Source organism: Camellia sinensis, chromosome 6 (genome assembly GCF_055761805.1).
Source record: "Camellia sinensis isolate YWXY chromosome 6, ASM5576180v1, whole genome shotgun sequence".
In the NCBI taxonomy this organism is placed as follows: domain Eukaryota; kingdom Viridiplantae; phylum Streptophyta; class Magnoliopsida; order Ericales; family Theaceae; genus Camellia; species Camellia sinensis.
This window is the reverse complement of record NC_138966.1, coordinates 126,455,042-126,466,451: the sequence shown is the minus strand read 5'-3', so window position 1 is coordinate 126,466,451 and position 11,410 is coordinate 126,455,042. Positions and strand designations below refer to the sequence as shown.

At 30.5% G+C, this 11,410-nt stretch overlaps 1 long non-coding RNA gene across 1 annotated transcript; it reads left to right on the top strand.

Moving 5' to 3' along the window:
• The first annotated feature begins 419 nt into the window (after positions 1-419).
• LOC145792870 (uncharacterized) lies at positions 420-6,498 on the top strand. Its single transcript, XR_014333026.1, has 3 exons — positions 420-1,415; positions 4,233-4,562; positions 5,850-6,498. It is a non-coding gene; the product is annotated as an uncharacterized LOC145792870 (long non-coding RNA).
• Positions 6,499-11,410: the final 4,912 nt, after the last annotated feature.

The window sequence follows — 11,410 nt, the reverse complement described above, 5'->3', positions numbered from 1 at the left end:
ATGTAAAAACGGCTTATATTGGGAAAAGACCCAAACATGTCAGCTAATAAACCCCAACCTACCCAAAAAAAAATCCCTCTCTTCCCAATGTCTTCTATTCTTTCCTAGTTGAGCGATTCACGCACGCACGCACGCATATATATATACTAGTGGGTGGCACACACGATGTGTGTGCAATTTAAATAAGTAGGAATAAAAAAAAATAATAATGAAATTAATATTATAATGTGTACTTAGCTTAAGTGGTATGAGTCCTCGTACTTAAACCCATGACCTTGCCCATCTCTTTGTTTAATTTTTTTTTAAAAAATAAAAAATACTGCCACATGGCATGAGGAGAGTAAAGCTTCAAGACACCATAAGAGGTGTTCACTTTATAATAGTATAGATAGATATATATATATATATATATAAGAAGCTTGAACTGCTAAAAAAATTAAGCATGAAACGAAAGAGGAATCAGAGGAAAAAGAAAGCAATCGATGATGGTGAAGGAGAAGAAGAAGACAGAATCAGCAGATTACCAGACTCGATTCTTCACAAAATCCTCTCATCCATGGACGACCTCGTCTCCGCAATTGAAACCTGCGTGCTGTCAAAACGATGAAGGTATGTTTGGACTACCCTCCCCAACCTCCGCTTCGATTTCGATCAATTTCTGTCTCATCAAACAGATGCTTATTACGATACCACAATACCTCGTTTCACATACTTTTTGAATCCGGTGTTGTCTCTCCGAGACAACAATTCCAATCTCTGCAGATTCTACTTCTCGTATTTTGTTGATCAATGCCTGGTCAAGAAACGCATATGTTACGCAGTTTGCCACAATGTTCAAGCACTCCATGTGGGGGCATTTTGTTTTCCTACACCCTATGAGTTTCATCGCTGCTTCATTAACTGTGGCTCTTTAAAACAACTTAAATTGGTGTATTGTGAGTAAAATAGTATGCCTTGGGACACGCCGTTGGGCTTGCCGGGGTTAAAGACTCTGCATCTTCATCGTTTCGCACGTGGGTCTTCGAATTTTATCACTCAAGACTGTTGCCAATTGTCCCAATTTGGAAACTTTGATTTTGGATTACTTATACCTAGAATGTTTAAATATCACCGCTCCTCAACTTAGGAAGTTGGAATTATGTTACTAGAGACATTCTATTTCAGAAACTTATGAATCAAAGATTGTGATTTCAACACCTAGGCTGACTTCATTCAAGTTCCAAGGTAATGCTTCGCCTGTCTGTTATCCTGCCAGCTTTCCCTGTTTGGACCATGTATATGTTGACCTTCACCCACATTTTCATTGGAGCCATTTTGATTCAACTGTCAAGGAAAGGATGCCATTCAATCTGATCAACACGGTTGGACAGCTTCGAGAAGCAAAATCCGTTACACTGTCCTTGTCGACGCTTGAGGTAATTTGATACTATTGATTGTATTGTTGAACCATCTCTCAAGTGCTTTATCTAAAAAATTGGATTTTAAATAACATTTCATAAAAATACATTACCGTTATTTGCTAAGTTCAAGATGTGATGTTATGCTGAGTTTCTCACATGCCAGCTTCGCAATTTAGCCGACACGGCTGCAGTGAAATCACAACTTGAATGCACGCTTTTACCCAAAAATTATATTTCAAGTGGAACATGCAACATTACCCTCGGTCACATGCCACCCCTTTTTACGACGGTTACTACTTGCCACTCTCTCTTGAAATCTTGTTTTTGGGCCATTTTTTTGCGAATAGAATACCAGGGAATTTCTTTCCCAGGCTCAATTTTTCCTTCAATTCCATTCTTTTAATTGCTGCTTTGCTTGAAAGTGGGAGAGGGTGGGTCTGTGAAGCACATATACTTCAAATAGGGTGACCTATCCATATGTATCCGTATTGGATGCCGATTCTTCTTGGATGTTCACGGATATGTATCGGATATTTATTAAAAGTATCGGATACTTCTTAATTAATTTTTCATTAATTTTGGAGTATCGGATACTCCAAGTCACATATTACTTGTTTTACAAAATTAGAATTGTAGCATTTCTTACATAGTATTATAATATAATATCATTGTAAAGATAAATATAAGAATATTTTACTAATACTTTGTTTAATTTTTTGATATGAAAAACATAATGAGTTAAATAATAGAATTTATCAAAATGATGTATCCTAATTGTTTCAAATTTAGTTAAAAACAAAGAAGATAAGGACTAACAAGAGAATATAACAATATTAAATAAATAAGAAAGTAAACTTGAATATAACATTTTTTACTAGTGCCAAAGGGAAAAGTAAAGGGATAAGTTGTGGATTGTTCAATTATTGTAATATAAACATATTAAACTTGATATTGAAATGAAATATTTGTAAGACCTATTGAAAATTTAAAAGGTAAACAAGTAATTAGCTTAAATTAATAGTTAATTCTTAAATATTAGTATTCTGCATTACAAAATTACATTGTGATTTCTTAACATTCTTTAGCTTATGTGTAACTCAATACTAACCAGTGTGTTTGGTTTCAGTTTTCTGAAAATTGAGTTTTTTATTTTTCGTTTTTTTTGTTTTTTGTGAATATTTTTAAAATTTTAAGCAATTTTTTTTACTTTTTTAGATGCACCTTACTTAGATGTATCTAAATAGTAAAATATTTGTGAAAACATATTTTAAAAAATTAATAAGTATACAAAAATACGACAAATGTACTAAATTTTCGTATTTTTTTTAAAAAATATTTTTTGGTATTAAGTGATTTTTTAAAGATTTTTTCACAAATATTATACTTTTTAAGTGTATTTATGTTAGGTGTGTCAAAAAATTTATAAAAAATTGCTTAAAATATTAAAAAAATTCATTGGAAACATTAAATACGGAAAATAAAATAGTAGAATTTTCTGAAAACTAAAACCAAACAATAATTTAAAAAAAATTATTTTTCACAAATGTATCATAGCCGTACCCGTATTCTATTTTTTTAGGTTTTGTCGTATCTCTGTATCGTATCCGTATCCGTATCCATGCTTCCTAGGGTTGGGTGGAAATTACAGTGGATGAATTGAAGGATGCTTTCTCCAGACTCCATTCAACATCATTGAACCAAACCCATCACATTGTCTAGGGATTAAAAAAGCCTTCTTTCATGTCCATGAGGGGAATGCATCAGCAATTGATTGGTTCAGTCAGAATCTAGTTCTGGTGTAGATGGGAGAATGAGAATGACATGTGGACTGGAAGTCCTTCCTCAAGTGTCCAAGAACTAGCGCTGTAGTAAGTCCTCGCATGGATTTACCATTTTGATTCGTACCAAATTCTTATGCGGTGAAGCCCTTGAGATATCACATTTGTTCTCCACCTTGATTACTGAAAAAAGGAATCAGCTATACTAAAAGCCTTGTCTATTAGTTGTGCATCTTTTAAAACCTTCCACTTTCAGAGATGAAGAAATTTAATTGCCAAGCTTACTTCTAGCTTCCCCAATTTTGGAATTATGAAGTTCAGTTGTTTAAGAGGTTCCAGATGCTAAAAAAAAAAAAAAAAAATTCCCCAGTCATCAACTTTGGGAATTCCCGTAACTTTTTTAGTTTATTTTATTTTTTAAATTACATTTCTGCATTTGACAATCGATTGTAAATTTCTATTTATTATCACTAGAATGTTAATGATATGAAAAGCTATAGTTATATTTCATTGAGCTGCTTAAACTCTCATAGCATAAAACAAGGAAAGATTCTAAGCTCAAATCTCATTGCTTGTCCAATAATAAATTATATCCATGTGTTTATTCACTCTTGGGGAGGATTTTAGGAGTAATTGGCTCACCTTTGTGGACTAGGATGACAAATAACTATCTTAATAAACTGTTTGCTTTTGAAATTTTTTGAAATTAGTAACAAGATTGCTATGATACCCTTGGTAGTGCATTTCCATAGATTATGATTGTAGTATGGTAGTCATTTAAATCAAATTGCGTAGTTACAAATAGTCATGCTGAATTCCGAGTGTGGTATATCTATCGTAGGCATTTGCTGCACTTCCAGCCTCATACGTGACAGTGTACAATTTGTTGTAGGTGTGTGGATCATATATAAAATAAATAAGCACTCACTAACTACTACTTGTTATTGCCTAATTCTATCTTTAAATTGTCTTAGCTATTGAATCCAAATTAATTATCTGTTTTTATTTGTTTTGCATATGGTAAGTTTCTTACAATGGTTCCTGATTCTCTCAGAAGTCATCCTCCATTTCGTAAGTTGAAGCATCTACAGTTGACACAAGAAGGATCATCGTTGTCTTTATCTCTACCGCTAAATGTGATTAACTACTTGACCCAAGGTTCCTCATGTGGCAAAACCTTGGTTATGAACTTCTTCTCTATGCAATAATCAATCCATTTTTATTCATGCTTGTACCCATTAAAAATGCACATGCCTTATGTAAATAATTCTAAAAAGTTAAAATTTGGTACAAACTGCTTTGTTCAACTTATGATCTAATCTCTACTTTGATTTTGTTTTTTATGTCCTTAGGTGTAAATGGAAAGCATTCATAATGAAAAATGGTAAGTGTTAAGAATACTGATTAGCATTCTCATTTGTCATGTCTATGAATCTTGTGTTTGTGATTCTTTTTCTAAAATTCTTTTTAATTTTTTTCTTCTTTTCTTGAATGCAGTAAGTGGCAATAAATTGTCAATTCCATGGTTTAATATCATAAATTTCAAGCAATCTGGTAATTATGAATGATTTATTGTTGGGAATTAAAAATGTTGGCAAACTTGATCTTGTTACGTGATATCTTGAAGACGCATTATGATACAACAACAAAAAATTCTATGTTATAATATTTGCAAACATTGTAGAAACTTGGAAAGAACCTTCATGTAGATGACATGGAACTTTGTGAATATTAGTAGCTGTCAAATTGTTTCAGTAAGAAAAAACAACTTTAGAGTTGCAAGTAAATTTAAATCCAAAAATTTAGATTGGTTTCTAACAAGGAAAGTCTTTCATGATTTAGGTACTAGGGCACGGCATCAAGAGCTTGGTTGATTAGTAGGATTAATAGTGAGGGAGTTAATAATATATGAGATTAGTATAGGATCGGTTATCCAGTTGGATTGGCACGATACATAATGCTCTCTTATTCATGTTTGTTTTGTAGTAGATATGGATATGTATTTGTATTATTGTAGGGATGCAAACGAACCGAGCTGAGCCGAGTTTTGCTTTGCTGAGCTCGAGGTCAGCTCGTTTACTTATCGAGCTCGTTTATTGAGCCCGAGCTCAGTTCTGTAAGGACTGAGCTCGAGCTCGGCTCGACTCTTTAATATTAATGAAACTCAAGCTCGGCTCGGCTCGGCTCGGCTCAATAAATTTTTTTTAATATTATTTATATTATTTAAATAAAAAATATTATTTAAATTATTTAATATATAAATAATATATTTATTATATAATTTAAATAATAATAAATGAGCCGAGCTTATGCGAGCTTGAACTCGGCTCGTTTAGTAAACGAGCCGAGCGGAGCCGAATTTATTCATGAACAGTTCGATTCATTTACAGTCCTAGTTATCAGTCGTAGGATTAAAAAATTTGATATTGTGTTGGATAGAATGGCCAGTGAAATTTATCCGAATAATAAAATCTGCAACCAAGCAATGGAATGTGAATCTCATATATTAATAATCCAAATTCTATGTTATAATATGTCCAATCAAACAAGCCCCAAAAGGATTGTCATACTTGCTTATATAAAATTAGTTTCAAGTTTTGGATGTAGAGCTTTAATTCATAGATATTATGTTTCCAAATATTACTTCATGCTGTTATCACTGATTGTGCAGATCAATCTTGGTGAATCCTTGAAGTTCAGCTCCAAATAGTGAGAGGCCTGCAGTAATTGTAGGGTAGTTCTAAATAGTTTTTTAAGTAAACTGTAAATAATGGGCACCAAGGATCCTCTAGAGTATTTTTTTCCTAAAGTTTCCTAAAGTGGTATATTGTGTGGTTGAGATTTAATGCTGAAAAATTGATGTGACTTGTCATTAAATCTCAACCACACAATGCACCACTCTAGGAAACTTTAGGAAAAAAAAAAACTCTAGAGGATCCTTGCTCCATGGTTGTAAATGTGGGTTATTGGTTTCTTGGTTGTGGAAGGAGCAGAATGCTTAGATTATATCAGATAATTGCAGGGACTCCAGAACTATTGTTGAAGAGATTGAAACAAATGTTAGAACTCAACTCTGCTACACGCAGCCTGACAGATGGTTGCAAGGTAAATGGAGGCTAAATGGTGGATAGTTAAGTAAATGCTACCTATTATTGAGTTTGCCGAAATATCTTATGGATTAATGGCAATGTTGTTGGTTTTTGTATTGTCATTTTCTATGTATGTTGGTTTAGCTGATGTTTTGGGTGGTGCCGTCCTCCTAGATTGATTCCACCCTTGGTGTATTTCGATCTTTTTAATTACAGGAACGGTTGTTTTGGAAGGTAGGTGACAGTCATGTTCCCTTCTAATTGTGGTGTATTCTGTTTTTAATGAACTTTTGAAAAAAAAAAATTAGAATGATTTTGGTTCTTAGATTAAGCTCGACAAGATAAATTGAAAAATTAAAGCAATTAATTTTAAAAAAAGCCCAGTAAAACCAAAAGTAAATAAAAGTAGTAGACTTTTTTTTTTGGGTTTATTTCGACTTTTTCAAAAACAAAAAATTGAAATTGTAGAATATTTTTTTTCTCCTTTTTAGATTTGCTTATGCAAAATGGATTAGAAAAGTAAAAGATTCCATATAATTTATAAAAAAATCTAAAAAAAAAAATTTGGAAAGAAAGTGATTTTTTTTAAAGTGTTGCTAAACACCCTGAGAAAAAAGAAAATCACATTTTTTTTATACAACCTACCATGTTTGGCAAGATTTAAAAGTGTTTTTTATTTTTATTTTTTTTTTAGTAAAAAGGTTTAGAATTTTTTGCTTTTTAGATCTTTTTAGTCTATAAAGGTTTGAAAAGTTATATATAAAACAAAAAGGTTAACTATGAACAAAAAAATGATAAATTATAAATTTATTTCTTGAGATTTTACTTAAAATATGAATTACTCTGTAGAGTTTTAGAAATTATATATTGTCTCTTCAGGTTTCTAATTGTATAACATGTTACCAATTTTATTAATAAATTGTCAAGTCAATTAATAGTTTTTATTGATATCAAAAATATATTTCAATTAACAATTTAGATAATTTTATTGTTGTATAGGAGAATAGTTAGGAATTTTATTTTTTTTGTTAATTTTCTTAAATAAAAAATTCTAACGAGAATGTATTTATAATTTTCAAAATTATATGAGACAATTTGTATTTTAAACAAATCTTAAGAATATATTTATAATTTACCCAAAAGTCAAACTTCAGTTTCTCTTTTTAATAACAAAAAAATAATTTTTTTAGCGTTTGTTGATGAAAAGAATTAAAAAGCTTTAAAGATTTGCTGATGAAAATATATCACATCTTTCCTTTGATATATAGTTTATTGGTTTCATTGTAATCTGATAGATTAAAATAAAAATAAAAATTAAATGTGTAACAAAAAATAAATGTAAATTAAATGGAAAATTTTAAATATTACTAAATAAATGTAAATTAATGAAATTTTTTAAATAAAAGTTAATAAATATGTCATGTGTTTTACACGTGATTTAATTTTCTGTAAATTCCTAACAAAGTCCTAATAATATGGTTAACTGTAATAAAATAATACTGTGAGGAGTGAATGGTTGACTTTTAAAGTTCACGGATAAAATGTAAGTCATAATTTAAAGGGATTTACTGTAATTTATCCCTTTTAATTATTAGAGAAATTCTAATAATGCCGTGGTGTTTTGGGAATGACTTTTTTGGGTTTATTTTCATCTGTAGTATTTTTTATTTATTTATTTATTTATTTACAGTTTTAGATTTCTAGATTTAACTTGACAAGATGAACCAAAAAATTATAATTTAAAAAAAAAAACCAAAAAAATTCAGAAAAGACAACAAACAAAAAAAAGAAGCCAAAATAAGCAATTTTTTTTGACTTATTTTCATCTTTAGTGATTTTTTTTTTTTTGAAATTTTTTAATAATAATATATTTTTTAAATTCGTCTTGACATGACAAACGGGGAAAAAAAAAATTTGTCATAGTTTAAAAAAAAAAATTCATTAAAAATAAAAAGAAATTCAAAAGAATAAGGTGGGTTTTTTTTTTTTTTTGCCAAAATGGGAAACACTATAAAATGTCTCAATGGACATCGTTATTATTTAGATCACATCATAATATTTTTGATTTTTGACTTTTTACTCAAAACACACTACAATCTCCCTTTTTTACTCCAATGGTGCTAGGACCCCAGTGGGGGCACCCCTAGTTTTTTTTCATTGGTCAGTCAGTTTTTTTTTTTTTCTTTCCTTCCAATCACCCACAGCCACGTGGGCGGGGGGTCACTGGGGGTGGGGGTCTGCCGCATTTTTCTTTTTACTCAAAGACACATAAAATAGATTTAAGTATCCATAATTGTTCTGAAAATCAGACTGGTGAGCGAACCGAAAAAGGGACCAGATGGATGGGTCACCAGTTCAACCGTCAGGTCAAAGCGGTCGAACCGTGACGTCATAATTAATATTATATAATTAAAAAATATAACCATAGATTATAAATAAATAAAAATATATATAAATACTCAAATAAAAATAAAAATTGTTGCATAGTATTTATTAATAATATTTGATAAAGTCATAATTGACAAATAAAAAAAAAAGTCACTTGTTTTAAAGAAATTAAAAATTTTAAACATTCCCTCCAAACAAATGGATTGAATGCTAGATTTTATTTTGGAGGGAAATAAGAAATAAAATTTTCAACTATTCCTCCAATCAATATGTTTCAAATAATTTGATTGAATCTCACATAGAATTTTGTAGGTTCTTTTTGAAAAATCTTTTCCTATAAATAGGAACAGACTTTCATAATCTTCTCAAGTCTCCAATGAGACTCCTCCTTATGAGATAAGACTCTTGAAGCAAGAATTTTGAGTCAAAATTTTGAAATATATTTATATATATATATATATATATAAGAAAGAAAGAAAATAAAAGAAGAAGAAAAAAAAGTTAAAAACAAAATAATAATAAAAAAAGGGGCAACCCTCAAAACCCGGTCTGGGTCACTGGTTTTGTCGATTTGACCGTTGGGCCTTCTGGTTTTGCTCCCACTCTAGTTTTAGGGAGTTTGCTAGACCGGAATAAGGCCCTGTTCCCGGTCCGACCGGACGGTCCAGTCCGGATTTCAAAACATTGGTATCCATTGCTAGCATTGAAGATCTTGGATTATGATCTTCTGAAAATAGTGATTGTCACATTTGAATCTCACTTAAATTAATTTTTGAATCTGGCTTGACACTGATTGTCTGAACATATTATTATTATACAACAAAATATAATTGAACAATTGATTTTTTTAATCAACAAAAGAATGAAAACTTTATTAATGAAACGCACATACAATTTATGTGAATATTTATCAATAAAGGAGGCGCGAGTGCAAAGAGCATAGGTTCTCCTAGTTGAATAGTTATTAATATGTTCCAATTAATTCTGCTGAACAAAATAATAAGTTCATACTTTTTATGATGAATAATTTTAACTCATTTGGACTTATTATGTCTATCTTTTATGTATGAATATTTAATATTTGATCAATCTTAATAATTTGAAAAAAATAATTTTGTTCGCATATAAATATTTAAATATTGTATAAATGTTTAACTATGATTATTTAAATGCGTAATGAACAAAATCATCATCCCAATGATTTTACAAATGAGGAAAAAAAAAAAGAAACAAAAAGTCCTGTTTGTAAACAGTAATTTGTCTTTTTCAATGTTGTATTGTTTCGAAGCAATAATCAAAGTGTCATCCATGATGTGTAAATCTACAGAATTGATTGATTTCAATGTTCTTTAAACCGTAAATTTTTAAATATAATAATAATATTTTAAGTTGGGGATAGAAGTACAGTAGAGAAAAGAATTTATCTATATTACAATGAAAAAAAATGATGAAATGCACCCTTAGTTGTAATCTTTGTGTCTTTGGTTATGACTTATTATATTATTAGTTATGACTAATTGTGATATTTGTTATAATATTATTTTGGTTGTGATCGATGAGTTTTTTTTTTTGTTATACATTATGAGATATTTGATTATAATTCTTTATTTTATTTTATTTTTATTTTATGTTTTTTAAAGTTATGACTCATGTAAGATTAAATTATGGCATTTGTGGTAATCAAATCCACAAATGACGTAACTTATATATAATATACACCATAGCATTTATCATCTATATGTGATGGTGTACATATAATATATTGTATTTTGATGTATATAGTATTTTGTATTTTGATGTATGAATTCTTTGAATACACACTATCATTGTCCTTAATAATTCTTTTATTTAAAGATATTATTGTAATATAATGCATTTAGAAAAGGGAAAATTAGTTTAAGGTTCCTCTCCCATTTTTAATAATGGAAGAGATTCAAAATATTATTTTGTAATGTCTAAGGTCCCTCAACCCCCGACACCCGTATATTACAGAGAAATTTGATTTCCTCAAATCAAACTCTGTTCTACACTTGGCTATCATCGAAGTTGAGAGCGTGCTGCGCCACTTCCGCCGTCATCTGGTTCTTCTCTACCGCCGCCTTCGTCCACCGAAGCAAAGAAGAAATTGTGGAGTTTCCTCATGCACCATTGCAGAGAGAGAGCCCATCTCCTACATCACCCATGTTCTCTCTCTTCTCTCTGTAATTGTGATTTTTTAGAGTAGTGAGCTAATCAATCATCCATTCCATTCCATTCACAACCTAGTAGTTCCATTGATGTCAATTTCAACCCAAAATGCCAATCAATCAAACCCCTCACCGCAACCTCCTCTTTCCAGATCAAAATTCTCAAATCTCCTCTGCCAATACACTCTCCCCATGAGAACCACCGTTTGCGGTCGCCTCAAACTCGTTGAACAATGCAAAACAACCCAAGACTACGCCCTTGACATAACCACCACCACCCCCGTGAAACACAACCACACAATCAGCTTTATTTTATCAAACTCCAATGAAAACATTTCAGTTTCGGTGTCTGAAATAAACACTTGAAGAGATTTGCAAACCAGAAAAATTTCAATTTTTTTCTAGATTGAAATTTCTCTAGATCGATGTGTGAAGGACTTTTAGACATTATGAAAATATTGAATGTCTTTTATGCTATAAAAACTTTAATACCAGGGACCCTAAAAAAAATCCCCCTCTAGAAAATTTATTTTATGTAAATAAAATTACTTTAATTATTAATATGTATA